General features: G+C 44.1%; 1 protein-coding gene across 2 annotated transcripts in view; it reads right to left on the reverse strand.

The window, feature by feature from the left end:
• Window positions 1-21245, reverse strand: part of GAD2 (glutamate decarboxylase 2) — a 103824-nt gene that overhangs the window by 77999 nt on the left and 4580 nt on the right. The window lies entirely within an intron of this gene.

The raw sequence follows: 21245 nt of genomic DNA on the forward strand, positions 1-21245 counted from the left end.
TGCGGGTTCTGGCAGATCCCTCTGGACAGAGCCTCTTCACTAATCACTGACTTCATGACCCCCATCGGGCGCTATGTCTTGCGAGCCCTATGGCATCACCACGGGCAGCGAGGTCTTCCAGCACTGCATGGAGCAACTGTTCCCTGGTTATCCCTGTGACATCATTGTTGACGAGATCCTCATCTGGGGCCGCACCATGGAGGAGCATGATCAACGCCTACGCCAGGTACTTCAGGGGGCTCGCGCCCTCAATCTCAAGCTTAACCCTGACAAATGCAGATTCAGAGTTACGGAGGTGGTATATGTGGGCCACGTTCTCACCAACAAGGGTGTCCTGCTTGACCCAAACAAGGTCTCTGCTTTCCTGCAGATGCCCCTCCCGGCAGATAAACTGGCACTCCAGCGGTTCCTGGGGATGACCAACTACCTATCCAAGTTCCTCCTGCAGTACAGCAAAACCACTGCACCCCTGCGGCAGCTACTGCACCAGGACTCTGAATGGTGTTGGCTGGACACACACACAGCTGCCGTCAACCAACTAAAGACCATGCTCACTAACCCGCAAGTCTTGCAGTATTTCAATGTGCATGATCCTGTCGTCCTTGCTGCTGATGCTTCACAGAATGGCCTTGGGGCCGTGTGCCTCCAACACCACAGACCAGTGGCGTTTGCATCCAGAGCCCTCACTGACACAGAGACCAGGTATTCACAGATTGAAAAAGAACTGTTAGCACTTGTCTTTGCCTGCAACCGTTTCCATGACTTCATCTATGGCCGTCGTGTCACGATTGAAACAGATCATCAGCCGTTAATCACTATTCTGAATAAGCCCATTCACTCTGCCTCATCCCGCATACAAAGCATGATGCTCAAACTCCAAAGGTACCACTTGGACTTTATTTACAAACCTGGCAAGGAAATGTATGTTGATGATGCATTGTCCAGAGCATTTCTGCCCTCCACTGACTCAGGTAGCTCTGAGGATGATTTTGAAGTTATGGCTGTGGAAGTCCTTCCCACCAAGCGGATGTAGGAGCTGCGTGCAGCCACCAGCACAGACGAGCTCTCCCAACATCTTGATGCCACCATTCTCAATGGCTGGCCACCCTCCTCCAGAGACTTGCCACACTGCCTGCGTCCCTTTTATTGCATGAGGGATGAACTCACCCTATCTGATGGCATCATTATGCGAGGTCACCGCTTTGTGATCCCAGCTGCACTACAGTCATCTTATACACAGCACATGCACCAGGGTCAAGCAGGCCTAGAGGCCACAAAGCGCAGGGCCCGGGAAACTGCATTCTGGCCCTCTATGTATGGTGACATTGAACGGGCTGTATCACTTTGTGCTCCCTGCAACGCCCTACGCCCACATCAGCCACGAGAGCCCATGCTGCTCCACGATATTGGATATTGCTCCACGATCCTTGCGGCTGACTTGTTTGAATGGAGGGGGAAGGAGTATATGGTGCTCGTTGACTCTTACTCAGGCTGATTCGAGATAAACTACCTAACCACCACCACAAGCATGATGGTAATTTCAAAACTAAAAAGGCACTTTGCAGCACATGGTACTCAACAGCAATTAATCACTGACAATGCCATGCAATTCAAGAGCAGAGAGTTCACAGAGTTTGCGAATACTTGGGACTTTCAGCATATCACCAGCAGCCCTCATTATCCGCAGTCCAATGGGTTGGCAGAGCGAGCAGTCCGTTCTGCAAAGCACCTGATGGAAAAATGTGCACGAGATGGCTCAGATATCTATTTAGCTTTACTCAACCTGAGAAATACACCCAGAGATGGATTACCCTCCCTTGCACAGTGTTTGTTGGCACGGCGCACCCGCACAGTACTTCCAATGGCAAAGCAGCTTCTACAAACCAGAGTGGAATCCCAGATGCGTGACTGTATCAACAGGCGCAGAGCAGGTTCCAAGGCATCATATGACAGATCGGCCACCACTCTCCCAAGTTCAGCCTGTTAGCATACAGACTGAACAGGGCTTCGATAGGGTAGAAGTGGTGCAGGGACCTGCAGAGCGTCCAAACAGCTATGTGGTGCAATCTGACAATGCCCTTTACGAACGCAACCGCCGACACCTGCTGAGTGTGGCTGAGGAGAACTTTGCACAGCCGGGTCCATCAGTTCCTACCACTGCTGCAACCAATGTTAGTGACCAATGTTAGTGATGATTCACATCATTTAGACAATCCCATCCCAGAGACCATACCGGTGGCAGAGCCCTCCCAAATTGCTGAGGACAATTCCATGGGTTCTCAACACACCGTCACTAGGTCCGGGCGGGTGTCCAAACCCAATCCCAAGTTCCAGGACTTCATTGTTTAGTCTTTCTTATATCTTTATCTTTGTTTGCGTTGTTGTCCCTGTTCATGCATATTGTGTCCTTCCAGTTAAAAGGGGGGATGTAGATGCATGCGGTGCATCTTGGTACTTGTAGTTTCTAGGTGTGACTCACTTCCTGTCAGGCGGCCGGACATTCAGTCAGTGTGAGCCGGAGCTGAATAAAGACGCACCTGATTCAAGCTGATAGCTGGATAACTATGATAAGGGACACAAGTGGGCGGCACAAACACTGGACTGATACGGCATACTTAGCATCACCCCATGACTAATATAGCGCACTTGGCAGCACCCCATGAATTATACGGCAGATATGGCTTACCCCGAAATTATACGGCACAGATGGTGGAACCCTTGACCTGATACAGCACACATGACGGAACACATGGTATTATATGGCACAGATGGCGGAACCCCTGGACTGACACAGCACACATGGAATTATACGGCACACATAGTGACACTCCTGCATATAAAAGAGTTATTATTTTAATAAAAAAATGGTAGCACCCCTAAATTGATACAGCAGACTTAGCAGCACCCCATAAATTATACAGCACACTTGGCTAACCCCTGGACTGATACGGCACACTCAGGGGCATAACTAGATATTCGTAGGTCCCATGGCAAACATTTTTAAGGGCCCCATTTTTATCAACTGATGGTGATAAGTGTATGTAAAACATTACTTAAACAGTAAAGATGGGCCCCCTTCAGCTCTGGGACCCATAGCAGCCGCACCCCTTGCACCTATGGTAGTTATGCCCTTGGGCACACCTAGCAGCACCCCATGAATTATACAGCAAACTTTTCAGCAACCCATGAATTATATGACACACTTGGCTTACCCCAGGAATTATGCTTCACACATGTGGGCACCCCTGACCTGATACAGTACACATGGAATTGTACGGCATACATGCGGGCACCCCTGGACTGATATGGGACAAATGGGGGCACCCATGGAATTATACGGCATAGATACGGGCACCCCTGGACTGATACGGCACAGATGCGGGCAACCCTGGAATGATACGGGACACATGCGGGCACCCCTGGACTGATATGGGCTACATGGGACACCCCCGGATTGATATGGGACAAATGGGGGCACCCGTAAACTGATAAGGAACACATGTAGGCACTCCTGGACAGATACAGGTTTGTATGGCATTATTGGCTCACACAGGGCCAGTATAAGGGCTGAAGATCATTAAACACTGTCCTTGGCATTCCCAGCAGACTGTACAGAATGCATGCTCACACAGACAAAATATAGGCCATAATATCCTTCTCCGCACTAAGTATCAATTATAAACATAGTAAGATTCTTATTCCAAATATTAAGCATGATAAACAACTGATATTATAAAAGTGGTGGCAAAATGAAAGAAAAATAAGATAACACAGTGTCAGAAATTCTGATGTTGGTGGTTTGGACGTTCTATGGAGGGTAATAACTCACTGTGACGGGCACAATAGAATATTATAAATAGCCAATTGTTATTCTAAATAAACACAGTTAATAATCTGCATTAATGTCATGCAAATAATGGATGAGAGAGAGTTTCCAGATTCATTTAATCTGGAGAGACTCTCTTTTCTGCAATTTGACTTCCAGTTAGTGAACACACGGGTGGCAATTAAAACTGATTTTAAATGGCTCATTAGGAATCAGTCCCAAAGTGATCTTATCAGTTGCATGGGATCCCGCATCAAAAAGAGTCTGGGGGTGTGGTGGTTGTATAAACAGGAGCCTGTTCATTTCCTAAAATGCTATCTGTAAGCTCAAACACCAGTCTGCAGCCTTGTGCAGACGGAAGGAAAATAAAATCTGTCGGAACATCAATGCAGTCCATCATCTGCCATCCTGACACTGCTGTGTTATCATGCCTCTGCACATGGGATGAGAACTAAGCTTTCAGTGAGGAGGCAATTTTCTCTGCCATTTAACAGAATTAGTCGGGAGGGGGGGAAGCGGCTGTGGTGGTTATGTCCGTGTTCACGTAGGAGAGACTGCGTATAATGCTTTTACAAATTGTCAGAATGCTAGGCATCTGAGACCTTTACTGTAACTGTAATCTCAAAATACAGTTAGCTACATCGATTAATATGGAATATTATCATAGTAAGCTGAGAATTTAGCTAGAACCTCAGTCAGACCCAATATTTCCAGAGAGAGGCAGGGAACAAAGGAATACAGCAGTATCTGGCACTGCGGGCAACAAGGGATATGCAGGTATCACCTTCACAGATATATCTAATGATGTAGGTAGGTTACTTACTGATGCTGAATGTATCAACTCTGCCCTCAACAATCTGTATATATATAACATTACATGGTCCTCAATAGCATTTGATAGGAATACATTGATATATTTTTCGGGACTAAGTAAAAACCGGACCCGGATAAGACACCGGAACGCCGGACCAGACATCAAACTCTGCATTCCGGAGCTTATAGTGTCTGGTCCGAGGGGTGTCCCATGCGGGGGGTGTCTTGTCCGGGGGGATGCCTGTGATTGCTCACACCAGGGACATGGGGAAGGGGAGATTACAGCCTCCTCGTGTGGTCTGGACCGTTCCAGTTTTTATTACACCCCCGGACCATGCGGTGAGGCTGTATTCTCCCCCCTCTCCTCTCCCAGGTGACAGGTGCGAGAGCAGCCTCATCAGATGGAGCACCCCCGGACAGGACACCCCCGGACCGGATACTACAAGCTCCGGAATGCAGAGTTTGATGTCCAGTCCGGCATTCCGGTGTCTTATCCGATTCCGGATTTTACCCATACCCATATTTTTCTCTCTTACCAAGAACAATGCACAGTCCATTGACCGGAACCTTTACAGATCCTTTCTGTAAAGATCTCTGGTTTTTGAGAATTTACATTTTACCTGTTTTTATCCTTTATCTACACAGTTAAGCCTAATGGGGAAGGAGTTTTATACATAACGCAACAATATATAGACAAAGAAGAAGTGCAGTTCAACAGCAAGGGGTCATTTAGGGCCAAATAATAATAATATTCTCATTATAGACCTTATCGGTCTTATGATCATTTGCACATTTTATGATGTATATCACATGATAACAGACATTTCTAAGTATGTTGCCATTTTTAAATTATAAAATCATTATGTATTAATATAATTACATTGAAATATTCAATTGATAAGTGTGCCCCAAAAAACTTTTGGTACTTGTGTAGTTTCACGGCGCCAGTATGGCGCCATGCGTCTGAGTCCCCTTGCGGGGCTCGCTTCGCTCGCCCACGCTTCGCTCGCCCACGCTGCGGGCTCAGTGGCTCGCTACGCTCGCCACGCTATTTAAAATCAACTCTATGCCAACATGGATAGTGGGGGTATGAACTATCCATGTTGGCATGGAGTTAAGTTACTTTTTTTGACATATTTCGTGGCGAGCGAACACCCGGAAGTAGCACGGCGCCATGCTGGCGCCGTGAAACTACACAAGTACCAAACTTTTTTTTTCAGTCTTTATCCTCTGTTATGTTTTGTGAATACAAAAGCCAAACTGAACCTTTTGAGAGCGCCACCAATCATTTACTGCCTCCAATTGTCATGTCTAGTGCAGTATTGATGTTGGTCTTCTTTCTATGTTTTTCCATGTCCTGTTAATCACTAGCCAGCGCTAACCCATTACAGAATTATGTTTACAAAATATCTGACACATACACACATCTCTAAAAATATTATTTATGTTTTTTGACGCTGTTTTTGTATCTCGAATAAACACTACGGGGGGTATGCAATCTGGGATCACGGCTGTCGATCCCCGCCGACAGCCGTGATTCAATGTCCCCCTTGCCGAGCAGATGGGTTCAAAGGGGGCATGGCCATGAAACGGCCATGGATTGTCGATCTGCAGCCTGGATCATGACAATCCACGGCTGTTATCGGCAGAACGGGCCCGACAGCTTCTGTAGGTTGACCAATAATGGTCGACGGTGACTAGGTTGACACCTTGAAATGCTTGTCATACTCATTATCGACATTGACAAAAGGTTGACACAAGCTTTCATTCAGGAACCACCGCTCCCAATTGACTACCGGACCGCGGGCTGGGCAAGTGTGATATTTGAAATAGCTGTGGCGTGGACCTGCTTGTCTAACTGGCTCCAAGTTTCCCGGCAGCGGCGTGCGTCTCCCTCCTGTCTCCTGGAAGGGGGCAATAATTGTTTTATTTTTTAGTATACACTTCCTAATGATGCATTACCATCTGGGGCATGGGGGGGGGGGGGGTTCTCTTAACCAAACCTGATGTACTCTGGAACAATGGTGATCTTATATCAGAATCAGAATCAACTTTATTGGCCATATATACTTGCATATACTAGGAATTTTTTACCCATTTTGGTGCAGCTACAGGCAAGGGGACACAAAAGAAGGCTTGACATACGAAGGCATTACAACTGTTGAAATTACAACTGTTGCACATACATACAGTGGTTATGTTAGACACGTGCATACTGCGGTCAGTTCATGTAATTACGGTAAACATAGTTGGACAAGTCGAGAAATGGGATTAGCATAAGTTTGTACTGTAAAGTTCAATTGGCGGATAGCTAATGGAAGAAGCTTTTTGCGGTTCTGGGTGAATTGGCAGGGATCGACCTGAAGCGTCTGGGAGAATGACAAATAGGATATGCCCTAGGTGAAGCTTGTCTGCCACAATCTTCTTTGCGTGCTTCTTGACCCTGGCTGAGTACAGTTCCTGTACAGGGGGAGGTCAGCTCTAATGATCTTCTCTGCCGTCCTCACCACCCATTGCAGTCTACTTTTGTCAGACTCGTGTGCCCCTCCGTACCAGATTGTGATCAAGGAGCATAGGAAGGACTCCACGATTGCTGTGTAGAAGACGCGCATCAGCTCTTTTGGGATGTCAAATTTTCTGAGTTGTCTCAGAAAGAATAGACGCTGCTGGGCCTTCTTGACGGTAGAGTTTATGTTGGGGCCCCATTTGAGGTCACGGGAAATTCTTTTCCCTAGGAATTTGAAGGTCTCAATCCATTGTACCACACTGTTGGAGTTGACTAGTGGGACCAAGGTGTTCGGCTTTCTTCTAAAGTTGACCCCATTTCAACTGTCTTGGCGGAGTTTTGGTCAAGGTTATTCATGGCGCACCATTTTGTTACCCTCCCCACCTCCCTTCTGTATGCGGTCTCTTCCTCAATTAGGCCAATGACTGTGGTGTCATCTGCAAATTTTAAGATTTTTACTGACTGCTCAGCCGAGGAGTCATTGGTGTACAGGAAGAAAAGTAGGGGAAAGAGGAAACATTCCTGGGACACGCCAGTGCTGTCACCACCTGTTCCCTAGCTGTTAGGAAGTTCACAATAAAGAAGCATGTTGGTTCTAAGACTCCTATGAGAAGTTTGGGCTGCAGGATACAGGGGGACATTGTATTAAATGCCGAGCAAAGTCAATGAATAGGACCCTCGTGTAGGTGCCAAGGCGATCTACGTTTACCTGTTAGCCTAGTATATTTTGCAATAGGGATTAGGAGCCTACTAAACCAATCAATGCATGGGACTGACAATTTATTTTCAGTGCAGTCTTCTGAGGAGTTCTATTTCCCATGGGATGTTGCTATGGGCAACAAATCAGAATCTACTTATTTATTTGGACTTTATAGAAGATACACTAATAGATAGTATCTGATATGGTACTTGTGGAGTATCTTGGCTCCCATCGTATGCCATCGTATGCCATATGTAGTGGCATACGATGGCATACGATGCGATACGATTTTTACCGATTTTTGAGCATTTTTGCTCAAAAATCGTATGCGATCGCATCGGATGCCATACGATGGCATCCGATGCGATGGCACCCGATTACGATTTTTGAGCATATTTGCTCAAAAATCGTATGCGATCGCATCGGATGCCATACGATGGCATGCGATGCGATGGCACCCGATTTTTGCACTGAAATGCATCAGAATGCATTGAAATGTGTATTAAACTAGTGAAATGCCCCCAAATGCCATATTTCATAGTGCACCACCCCCACTATCAACGTCAACCCGAAGCGTGGCGAGCGCAGTGAGCCCGCGAGGGGCGGCGGTACGCGTCCTACGACCTTTTCATACCCCCACTATCCACGTCGGCATGGAGTTGAGAATAGAATAGTGTGGCGAGCGCAGCGAGCCACCGAGCCCGAAGCGTGGCGAGCGCACGCGGATACCTGTGAAGCCCGCGAGGGGACGCGTATAGCTGCGGGCTCGGTGGCTCGCTGCGCTCGCCACACTATTCTATTCTCAACTCCACGCCGACGTGGATAGTGGGGGTATGAAAAGGTCGTAGGACGCGTACCGCTGCCCCTTGCGCTCGCCACGCTTCGGGTTGACGTTGATAGTGGGGGTTTTTCACATTTGGGGGCATTTCACAAGTTTAATACACATTTCAATGCATTCTGATGCATTTCAGTGCAAAATCGGGTGCGATCGCATCGCATCGCATCGCATGCGATTTGATCGCATGCGATGCGATGCGATTTTTAGCATACGATCTGCATACGATGCAGGTCGTGGGAGCCATGATACTCCACAAGTACCTCTGATTGGTTGCCCATAGCAACATCCCATGTGAAATATTACTTCCATCTTAGTAAATTTCCCCCAATGTATTTGATTGGTAGCTTTTAACTGTACAAATGAGAATAAAATTGTAAGAAACAAAAATAGCAACAATTACACCTCTGGATTTTTCTAGTGTAAACCGGGATTATTTTTACTTTAGAGAATATGGAGTTTAAGGTCCACATTCATCTCTTCCTCAGTCCTCCATTTCCACATTAACTCCTTCACTTGCAGTCCATATACAATATACTAAGTCAATTGCTAATTTTCTACATTTTTTTTTTCCGTTACAGCATATTGCTGATATTGTAGTTCATTAAAGAACTAGCTTAGGGCAGATCTTCCAACCTGATCATGATATCAAGTTATGGCTTCAGCTTGCAAATAGCTCATTTTACGTTAACACAGTTTTTGGCTAGTAATATTTATTTTATATTGGGTTATTTTAAGAGTTGCGTCCTGGAATCACAGCTAATCAGAATGTAATGGTTGGGCAATCTAAATAAGAATAAACTGTACTTCCAATTCTGGCCACATGTGGCAATGTAGAGATTTACAGTTCATACTTCTTTTACCCAGTGCCTAATTAACCAATCGGATGATTAGGCTGCAGCCAAGGGAGTCAGAATGGTGGAAGGGGTGATGATGGTGGTGGTGGTGGTGGGGGGACCAAAATGAAGACCTAATTTATTCCATGCTTGTTATCTAGCACCCATCCCGATGTAGGGAGTAAAGTTCTTAAGGTGACTGTCAGATGGCTGTGCCAATGTAACTTACTGATGGAACCATAACTTTATGTACATTGTGCTACAGCGCCAGCCGGGCAGCCTAAGTCCAACGTCTCCATCACACGCCACAAGCATTACATTCTACATGCCAGTCGTATAACCTTCATTAAATGCACATGAGCAGTATGTTTGGCGAGTCCCTGCACGCCCATACATGTGTGTTTAGCAACTTTACAAGGGGCGCTACATGTGTATTAACCTAAGGCACCTGGAACCTTTAATCAGGCCCCACGTTTACATGTTAGCTATGGGCCTGAATTAGAAGTGGATGCATTTCAACGGGTGTAGCTCATTGCATCGTTAGGTCACTACATCGGCCATAACTAGGTCAATAGGTCAACCTCATATGGTCAACATGCAAAAGGTCAACAGGGTCAAAAGGTTAGTAGATCGACATGTAAAAGGTAAACATCTGAAAAGGTATAAAATGTCAACACAGTGAAACGGTTGACATGGAAATAGTTTACTCAAAAATGGTTGACTCGAATTTTTAGGGTTGACACAAATTTTTAGTGTACTGCTGCACTCGTCATGCTTCGGAAAGGTTGCTTTTCTTAGTCTAATGAATGTCGGCTATATTGCGTCAACATATTGTCTGTTGAACTATTTACTGTCTACCTATCATCCAGATCACCATAGCTGCTGTGCCTTTGTATGTAGTGTCTATGCTAATCCCTCAGGAAGCGTCTTGTGTACTGTATATAGACACCTCCTGCCAGCTTCTGTGATCTGCTGCTGCACATCATATCATCTGCATGTACAGACTTCATCCGTGGAAAACACAGGTTAATCGGGATGGCTAGTGTGGCTGGTGTTTTCATGCAGCAGGATGCAGCCACTGGCCTAAGCATGCCCAGAAAACAACATGCCCCCGTTTTCTGGAATTAACCCCTTCCCCACCCCAAAAGAACTGAAGCCTCAGTGTCAATCAAGTTTCAGCTTAGGGGGCACTGGGGCAGATGTTTTAAGACTGTAGGGGCCGATTGTAATGGGACATGAGAATCAGAAAGGGAGAGATTTTGAGAGAGTTTTCCCAATTTTTAAAGGTGGCAATTATTTACTCTGCAAAACCAGGTTGATGTAATTGATCGCCGCTTTAAAAAAATGGGAAAACTCTCCCCAAATCTCTCCTCTGATTCTCACACCCTATTACATTTGGCTCTGGAGAAGTGATAAAGTGGATAAAGGGAATAATGCAACAAAACAGTGTCTATCTGTCACATTAGAGACTGGGTTTGGAAAATGACAGTTAGGGTCTAATTGATTGCTGTGGTATCACCTTGAAAAAACTCTCAAGCGAATCGCCAGATGATGCGGGAATCATCTAATGGCAGCTAATGTCAGTTGATGTCAGCTGCCCGCCCACTTCCCGCACAGGGTGCCCGCAGATCAGAGGCACGATAGAGGTGTCTCAGATCTGTGAGAGCGCTGCAGAAATCATTCGATGGTCGCCGGCCATCGAATGATTTCTCCCTCTGCACCCAAGGCTGCGAATGGATGATTATGCAAATCATCCATTCACAGCCATGCGGGGAATCACGGCATGCGAGGGGGGGCAGCAATCCCTGGGGGCAGTGCGAGGCATTTAGTTCACATGCAACGCTGCAAAATTTGCAGCATTGCGTGTGGACCAGAATAAGGTCCTTGCTCCACTGGGAGCAATATTGGGAACAGGCATTTGCACATGTGCAGTACAGATGTATACAAGGCAGTACATATCTAAATCTGCCATTGAGCTGATCCAGAAATGGACACATTAACACAGCCACTGCCTCCTTGTATGCTGTGCCTTTATAAGCCCCTGAATGCCTCCTGCTGGGTTCTGTGATCTGCTGCTAAATCACTCTACGAGAACATCGGTCACCTGAGTGACCCTCAGGTTACTCATTATAGTAGGTACTTTCATGCAGCCAGTGAAAATCCCCTGACAATCAACACAAGTGGTCTAGGAAACAAAAATCTCTACATGTGTAAAATAAGCAACCATTGGAGATATAGGGCCTTATTCAGATTTCATCGGTACTGCGCGCATTCACACGCAGTACCGATGTTGTGCATTTGCGCATGCGCAGGCGTGTTTCTGCGCATGTGCAGGCGCATGGTGCGTGCACCCACGGCGACCTTTCGGGTTGCCGGGTGCACGCACCCATGGCAGCGAGGGGGAAGGGGCGGAGATGGGCGGGGAGCGCCGGGCTGCTCCATTACCATATGGTAACGCCCAGTGTTCCATGGGCGTTTCCATGAGAACGCTGGGCGTTCTCATGGTAATGAGGCAGTGACGCGGGTGTGTGGGCCGCGTAGCTGACATCACCGGATGTCAGCTGCCCGCCCATATCACGCCAGCATGCACGCATATATACGCAACTGAAAAGTCACTTATATATGCGTGCACGCTAAACATCATTCGATGGTCGGTGACGGGGGGGCGTGCGTTCGCCGGGCGGGGTTTGGTGGACTCGCAAGGTTGCGAATTCGCAGCCTTGCGAATCAACCTGAATAACCCCCATAATCACAGTATTCCATCACACATGGTAAGGAGATTGGGGAGAGCTGTGCCAGTCGCACAGAAATCACAAACTTATTATGCGGGTGGACCCTCTTTGTGCACTATTAGTGTTCAATATTTCAATATTTCGATATGCGAGGGTGTGCTACCATAGACACAGAATGAATATATTGGGGAGGACAGAGAAAGGGTGTCTTTGGTTGGTGCACCAAAAGAGAATTTAATAATAATACATGACTTTTATTGGTTTCATTAAAATAGTTGCGAAGATATAAAAAACACGAAAAACACATAGGACAACATTGAGTGATTTGAAAAGGATATAATATATCCTCACCTAGTGGGACCCCACTTCACACTGTCCCTGAATAATTGTATAATTTTGTAAAGTACAGTGGTTGAAATTTAAGAGTGGAAAAGTTATGTCTGGTATTGACAGTTTTACAGTGTGTATGCTTATCCAGGATGTAACAATTATCAGATACAATGTATATATTCCTGGGGCCCACTATGCAGTAGCGATAAGCGCCTGAGCACGGGTGTGATCCCGTTTCAGCGCTACCGCTGGCTGGAGCCGCTAGTTCCACAGCCTATGTGCTGACCGCAGAGCTGTGTCTGAGGTGTGGCACCGTGCACTACCTCGCTCTTGCGTGTCAGATCAGACAGGAGTGTACACGGCTCTTGCGCTAGAGTCCGTGTCACTGTACTACAGGGAACCGTGTGCTACGGATACCCTGTGTCACCACCGGCCTAAACAGATCAAAATACAATCATATGGGGGGAAGGGAAGTGGGGTTTAATACACTAGGTGTGCAGTCAAGCGTACGCTTTCGCAAAAGCTTCTTCAGGTTGGTCTTCAGGATTCCCTATCACACGTGGTGGGAGCTGTACAAACAGTCCCCCACATTTATACTGATTAGAGAACCCACTGCTGACACGCTTCTTGATAAAGGCACCGCAGTGTGCTGAAACGCATTGCATATATGTTAAGTGTCTTTTAATTTTTTCGGTGGTTTGGAGTACATTTCGTTCAGTATTGTTTCCATCAACAATACCTGGGTTCCAACTAGCATGGTACATTGGCTGTATGAATTGTGGTCCTACACCGTTTTTATTGGAAAGAAGTGGTGAGACTCCGCATCTTTTGAAAGATACCTTTATATGAGTCACCTGCACTATTACATGTAAGCATACATGTAAGCATTCGCTTATATCCACACGAGTGAGTTGACCCTATACAGTATTTCCCCAGGACCGTTTGGGAGCTTTTGGGAGCACCATTTCTTCATAGTCTCCTTCACACCATCGGAGAAAGACTGTTACTCACCATATGATATTATAATATTGTTCTACTCTCCTTTTGTTTTTTTCTTATATTGGAAAAATCTGAATTGGAGAGAATTATTGGAGATCACGTGGACTCATACCAATTTGTTGGGACAGTACTAACAGCAAAAGTGAGACTATCCTTTCTGTTTTACTTTTGTCTATCTAGTGTGGTCCGGTGACCACCATTATAGTCTCCTGCAGCTTTTAGTCGTACAGCGCCAAAGGTGGAATTTTTCTTTGGTAGCTATATTACTGTCCCAATCCTTCACATACTCAGTTCTAACACCAGTTCCTTCACTCACATTCACATAATTCAAGTTCACTCTATTAGGATTTTTTCCCCTTTCTGTCTGCTATCTATAACCCACCTGGGCTTCCCTAACCTAAATTTTTGGAAGATTTCTCTTCCTGACTCCCCCACTTCTTATCATTTCACATTTCCACCATCATCCTGGGTGACTTCAATATAGCTATTGACAGTCCACCATCTCTGCATGCTTCCTCTCTCTAACTTCCTCTCTTGGCCTCTCACAGTGGGCTGACTCCTCTACTCCTGAGGAAGGCCACGGCCTTAATCTTGTTTTCACCAGGCTGTGCTCAGTCTCTGCTTTTACTAACACTCCCTTCCCTCTCTCTGATCACAATCTCATTACCCTCTCGCTCTCCTCCATTACCCAAAGCTGACTAACACGGAAATCATGCAAGACAACTCTAACCTGCAGAAATACTAATGCTATTAATTTTCCACAACTTTCCACCTCTCTGCAACAACAGCTCTCACTAATTTCAACATTTACCTCTGCTGACACCTGCTGTTTCACACCTGTACTAGACTGTACTAGACTCTTGAAACAGCACTTGATGAAGTGGCTCAAGCTGCCCATTACACCCCACGGCTTATGGTGCAGGTACACATGGTGAGGTTCCCTTGCTATCTGACTTAAGATTCGAGTGCTATGCAATGTTTGCTAACTCTGTACTATTTACATACAATTCATATAATCTTCATTCGATTTGCACTATATAGTCATTGCTGCCCTGTCTATCTGGGTTTCGATTTGTGGTGTCACGGAAGCGCGCTTCGGGATCGCAAGATAAAAAACCTGTATGATCTGCATGCGATTTTGACTATATAGTCAAAATATAATGTCAAATCTCACCGTGTGTACTGTACACAGCATTAAATGCCAGCCGTGGAACTCAAAACTCTAACAAGACAACTGTGCACAAGAACTTGCCTCCTATTTTAAGGACAAGATTGATAACATCCGAGATGAAATGGTATGCTCTTCCACAACCTCTAACCCACTTTCTTCCCCACCTGAACCTTTTGTTACTTTTTCTTCATTTGAGCCCACAAATGAAAAGGAAGAATCTACACTCTTCTTATCCTCCTACTCTACTACCTCTCCTCTTGATCCTGTACCTGCACAAGTCATTAAAACTTTATCACCTGTGCTTACCCCAACCTTTACTAAAATCTGTAATCTCTCTCTTGCTACTGATACTTATCCATCTCTCTTCAAACATGCAGTGATTACTCCCATTCTGAAAAAAAACAATTCTGACCCTAACTTTCTTTCTAACTACTGTCCTATCTCTCAGCTCCCATGCCTCTCCAAGCTATTCAAGAGACTTGTCTACTCTCACCTGACACACATTCTTAACTTTCACACCCTATTAGACCCATTTCAGTCAGGCTTTCATTCCCAAAACTCCACTGAGACAGCACTGACTAAAGTGGTGAATGATCTGGTAACTGCCAAGTCTAAAGGCCATTACACACTACTTATACTTCTAGATCTTTCTGCTGCGTTTGGACACTGTTGATCACACTCTTCACATACAAACACGGCACTCCCTAGTCTTACTACTAGCCCTTTCCTGGTTCTCATCTTACCTATCTGATCACTCTTTCAGTGTTTGCTTCTCTGACTCTACTTCCTCATCACTACCTCTGTCAGTTGGAGTTCCGCAAGGCTCAGTTTTAGGTCCTCTGCTTTTTTCAATCTATACCTCATCTCTTGGCAAACTAATCAGCTCTTTTGGATTTCAGTATCACTTGTATGCAGACGATACTCAAATCTATCTATCAACCCCAGAGTTGTCACTAGTCGTCTTGGGCCGAGTCTCTGAATGCCTCTCTGCCATCTAATCCTGGAAGTCTTGCCGCTACCTCAATCTCAATATTCCAACCAACCAAGAACAGTTACCATCCTGATATCTCCATAACTGTTGACAACTCGACAATGTACCCTAACCCACAAGCTCGTAGCCTAGGGGGTCATCTTCGACTCTGAACTGTCCTTTGTTCCACGCATTCAATCTCTCTCCAAATCATGTTAAATGCATCTAAAAAAAACATATTCAAAATATGACCCTATCTCACACAAGACACTACTAAATCTCTTATCCATGCACTCATTATATCCCGCATTCAATATTGCAATACTCTCCTAACTGGTCTTCCCAAGAACAGACTCTCGCCACTGCAATCCATTTTAAATGCTGCTGCTAGGCTGATCATCTGCTGATCCGCTCTGCCTGTCCCTCCATTGGTTGTCTGTATTTTACCATATTCAATATAAATTTCTTCTACGTGCATACAAAGCTATTAACCATACTGAAAAATCTGCGTCTCTCTTCTGCATGGATCACTAGCTCCCGTTCACTATTACTTTCATCGGGCTGCTCCCACCCTACGGAATGCCCTTCTACGCACAATAAAACTATCTACAAGCCTGCTAAACATTCAAGTGTTCCCTAAAAACTCACCTCTTCAGGCAAGACTATCATATTTATATAACACACTCATAACCCTCTGAGGCACTTTTGTATTAAATACTGTAGCTTCCCTTCTGGACTTGCAACTTGGTGGGAATGCTATTCTATTACTGGTGTCTGTCCTCGTTTTTCCCTCATATATCCCTATAGATTGTAAGCTTGCAGCAGGGCAGTCTTACCTCCAAGTCTGTCTGTTGTTACCCAGTTTGTTTTATCACTGTCTACAATTGTAAAGCGCAACAGAATCTGCTGCGCTATATAAGTAACTGTAAATAAATAATAAATAATACTGTATACAGGGATGGTATAGTTACAGTATTCCATCACACATTCTATATACTGTATACAGAGATGGTATAGTTACATTATTCCATCACATCTATACACTGTATACAGAGATGGTATAGTCATAGTATTCCATCACACATCTGTATACTGTATGCAGAGATGTTGGAGTCACAGTATTCCATCACACATATATATACTGTGTGCAGAGAAGTTATAGTCACAGTATTCCATCACACATCTATATGCTGTATACAGAGATGGTACAGTCACAGTATTCCATCACATATATGCTGTATACTGTATATGCTGTATACAGAAATTGTATAGTCACAGTATTCCATCACACATCTATATACTGTATGCAGAAATGGTATAGTCACAGTATTTCATCACACATCTATATGCTGTATACAGAGTTGGTATAGTCACAGTGTCACATCACACATCTATATACTGTATACAGCAGTGTCGGAACTTACGAGTGGTTGGCCCAGGTGCAAAACTACATTTCTGGGCCCTCCTCTTCCACTCCAAACCAAGTTCACAATATGCCACACAGCAGTGGGTGGCAGAAGTGGGCCCCTTAGTCTTCAGGGGCCCCGGTGCAATGCACCTGCTGCACCAATGGTAGTTCCGCCTCTGGTATACAGAGATGTTGTAATCCCAGTATCACATCACACATCTATATACTGTATGCAGAGATGTTCTACTCACAGTATCCCATCACACATCTATATACTGTATGCAGAGATGTTATAGTCACAGTATTCCATCACACATCTACTGTATATACTGTGTGCAGAGAAGTTATAGTCACAATATTCCATCACATATATGCTGTATACTGTATATGCTGTATACAGAAATTGTATAGTCACAGTATTCCATCACACATCTATATGCTGTATACAGAGTTGGTATAGTCACAGTGTCACATCACACATCTATATACTGTATACAGAGATGTTGTAATCCCAGTATCACATCACACATCTATATACTGTATGCAGAGATGTTCTACTCACAGTATCCCATCACACATCTATATACTGTATGCAGAGATGTTATAGTCACAATATTCCATCACACATCTGTATACTGTATGCAGAGATGTTGGAGTCACAGTATTCCATCACACATCTATATACTGTGTGCAGAGAAGTTATAGTCACAGTATTCCATCACACATCTATATGCTGTATACAGAAATTGTATAGTCACAGTATTCCATCACACATCTATATACTGTGTGCAGAGAAGTTATAGTCACAGTATTCCATCACACATCTATATGCTGTATACAGAGATGGTATAGTCACAGTATTCCATCACACATCTATAAACTGTATGCAGAAATGGTATAGTCACAGTATTTCATCACACATCTATATGCTGTATACAGAGTTGGTATAGTCACAGTATCACATCACACATCTATATACTGTATACAGAGATGTTGTAGTCCCAGTATCCCATCACACATCTATATACTGTATGCAGAAATGTTATAGTCACAGTATTCCATCACACATCTACTGTATATACTGTATGCAGAGAAGTTATAGTCACAATATTCCATCACACATCTGTATACTGTATGCAGAGATGTTGGAGTCACAGTATTCCATCACACATCTATATACTGTGTGCAGAGAAGTTATAGTCACAGTATTCCATCACACATCTATATGCTGTATACAGAGATGGTATAATCACAGTATTCCATCACACATCTATATGCTGTATACAGAAATTGTATAGTCACAGTATTCCATCACACATCTATATACTGTATACAGAGATGGTATAGTCACAGTATCCCATAACATATCTATATGCTGTATTCAGAGATGGTATAGTCACAGTACTCCATCACACATCTATATGCTGTATACAGAGATGGTATAGTCACAGTATCCCATAACATATCTATATGCTGTATACAGAGATGGTATAGTCACAGTATTCCATCACACATCTATATGCTGTATACAGAGATGGTATAGTCACAGTTTTTACCTATGGATTTTTACCTATGCAGCCACCCCAGGTAAAATCCGCCACTGTTCCCTGTCTAAGTGATGCCAGATGCAGTCTGTGAAGCTGTTCTGGCTTTACTGTTACGTTACTGACAGTGACTTCTTATTGGAAGTATGACCTGCCAGTCACCCATGGCAGTTCCATTGGTAGGTGTACCCGCCCTTTGAGATGCATCTACATGGGCTGCTGAGCGACAGCCCATAAAAACCAAGTTCCGTGCATGCGCAAGTCGAGGATGATACTGCGCATGCACCGGACCCGTGACACAGTTAATATGTCTCTGGGGGCTGCTGCAAAAACAGGCCATAGAGGCTTGGGGCCAGGCCATATACTGTGTGTTATAGTCACAGTATCCCATCACACAACTATACACTGTTTGCAGAGATCTTATTGTCACAGTATTCCATCACACATCTATATGCTGTATACAGAGATGTTATAGTCACAGTATTCCATCACACATGCATATGCTGTATACAGAGATGTTAGTCACAGTATTCCATCACACATCTATATGCTGTATACACAGATATGTTATAGTCACAGTATTCCATCACACATCTATATGCTGTATACAGAGCTGTTATAGTCACAGTATTCCATCACACATCTATATGCTGTATACAGAGATGTTATAGTCACAGTATTCCATCACACACTTATATGCTGTATACACAGATATGTTATAGTCACAGTATTCCACACACATCTATATGCTGTATACAGAGATGTTGTAGTCACAGTATCACATCACACATCTATATACTGTGTACAGAGATGTTATAGTCACAGTATTCCATCACACATCTATATGCTGTATACAAAGATGTTATAGTCACAATATTCCATCACACATCTATATACTGTATACAGAGATGGTATAGTCACAGTATCCCATAACATATCTATATGCTGTATACAGAGATGGTATAGTCACAGTATTCCATCACACATCTATATGCTGTATACAGAGATGGTATAGTCACAGTTTTTACCTATGGGTTTTTACCTATGCAGCCACCCCAGGTAAAATCCGCCACTGTTCCCTGTCTAAGTGATGCCAGATGCAGTCTGTGAAGCTGTTCTGGCTTTACTGTTACGTTACTGACAGTGACTTCTTATTGGAAGTATGACCTGCCAGTCACCCATGGCAGTTCCATTGGTAGGTGTACCCGCCCTCCGAGATGCATCTACATGGGCTGCTGAGCGACAGCCCATAAAAACCAAGTTCCGTGCATGCGCAAGTCGAGGATGATACTGCGCATGCACCGGACCCGTGACACAGTTAATATGTCTCTGAGGGCTGCTGCAAAAACAGGCCATAGAGGCTTGGGGCCAGGCCATATACTGCGTGTTATAGTTACAGTATCCCATCACACAACTATACACTGTATGCAGAGATCTTATTGTCACAGTATTCCATCACACATCTATATGCTGTATACAGAGATGTTATAGTCACAGTATTCCATCACACATGAATATGCTGTATACAGAGATGTTATAGTCACAGTATTCCATCACACATCTATATGCTGTATACACAGATATGTTATAGTCACAGTATTCCATCACACATCTATATGCTGTATACACAGATATGTTATAGTCACAGTATTCCATCACACATCTATATGCTGTATACAGAGATGTTATAGTCACAGTATTCCATCACACATCTATATGCTGTATACAGAGATGTTGTAGTCACAGTATCACATCACACACCTATATGCTGTATACAGAGATGTTATAGTCACAGTATTCCATCACACATCTATATGCTGTATACAGAGATGTTGTAGTCACAGTATCACATCACACATCTATATACTGTGTACAGAGACGTTATAGTCACAGTATTCATCACACATCTATATGCTGTATACAAAGATGTTATAGTCACAATATTCCATCACACATCTATATACTGTATACAGAGATGTTATAGTCACAGTATTCCATTACACATCTATATACTGCATGAAGAGATGTTATAGTCACAGTATCCCACCACACATCTATATACTCTATATACTGTATAGAGATGTCAAAGTCACAGTATTACATCACACATCTATATACTGTATGCAGAGATGTTATAGTCACAGTATCTTATTATCACATTGGGGCAGATGTATTAAGCCTTAACAAGAGATAAATGGAAGGGTGATAAAGAGAGATAAATGTCCAGCCAATCGGCACCTTACTGACTTATTTCAAACACAGGCTGTAACATGGCAGTCAAAGGTGATTGTCTGGACATTTATCTTTTCTTATCACCCTTACATTTATCTCTTGTTAAGGCTTAATACATCTGCCCCATTATGAGGGATCAGCTTGAATCAGTAATGAATATAATACTTATAATAATGACATACATTATAATTTTTGGCCTTTAGGGTAAGTTAAAACCCCAAAACATGAACTGGGAAAAAGCAATAGCTGGAACAAAAGGGTGAATAACTAGGACATAGATGACAGCTCCTACCCCAGCAATTTAACCCTAGAGACAAGTATATAGTCAAATAACAAAATACTT

This window comes from Crinia signifera, chromosome 5 (genome assembly GCF_055691185.1).
Source record: "Crinia signifera chromosome 5, ASM5569118v1, whole genome shotgun sequence".
Classification (NCBI taxonomy): domain Eukaryota; kingdom Metazoa; phylum Chordata; class Amphibia; order Anura; family Myobatrachidae; genus Crinia; species Crinia signifera.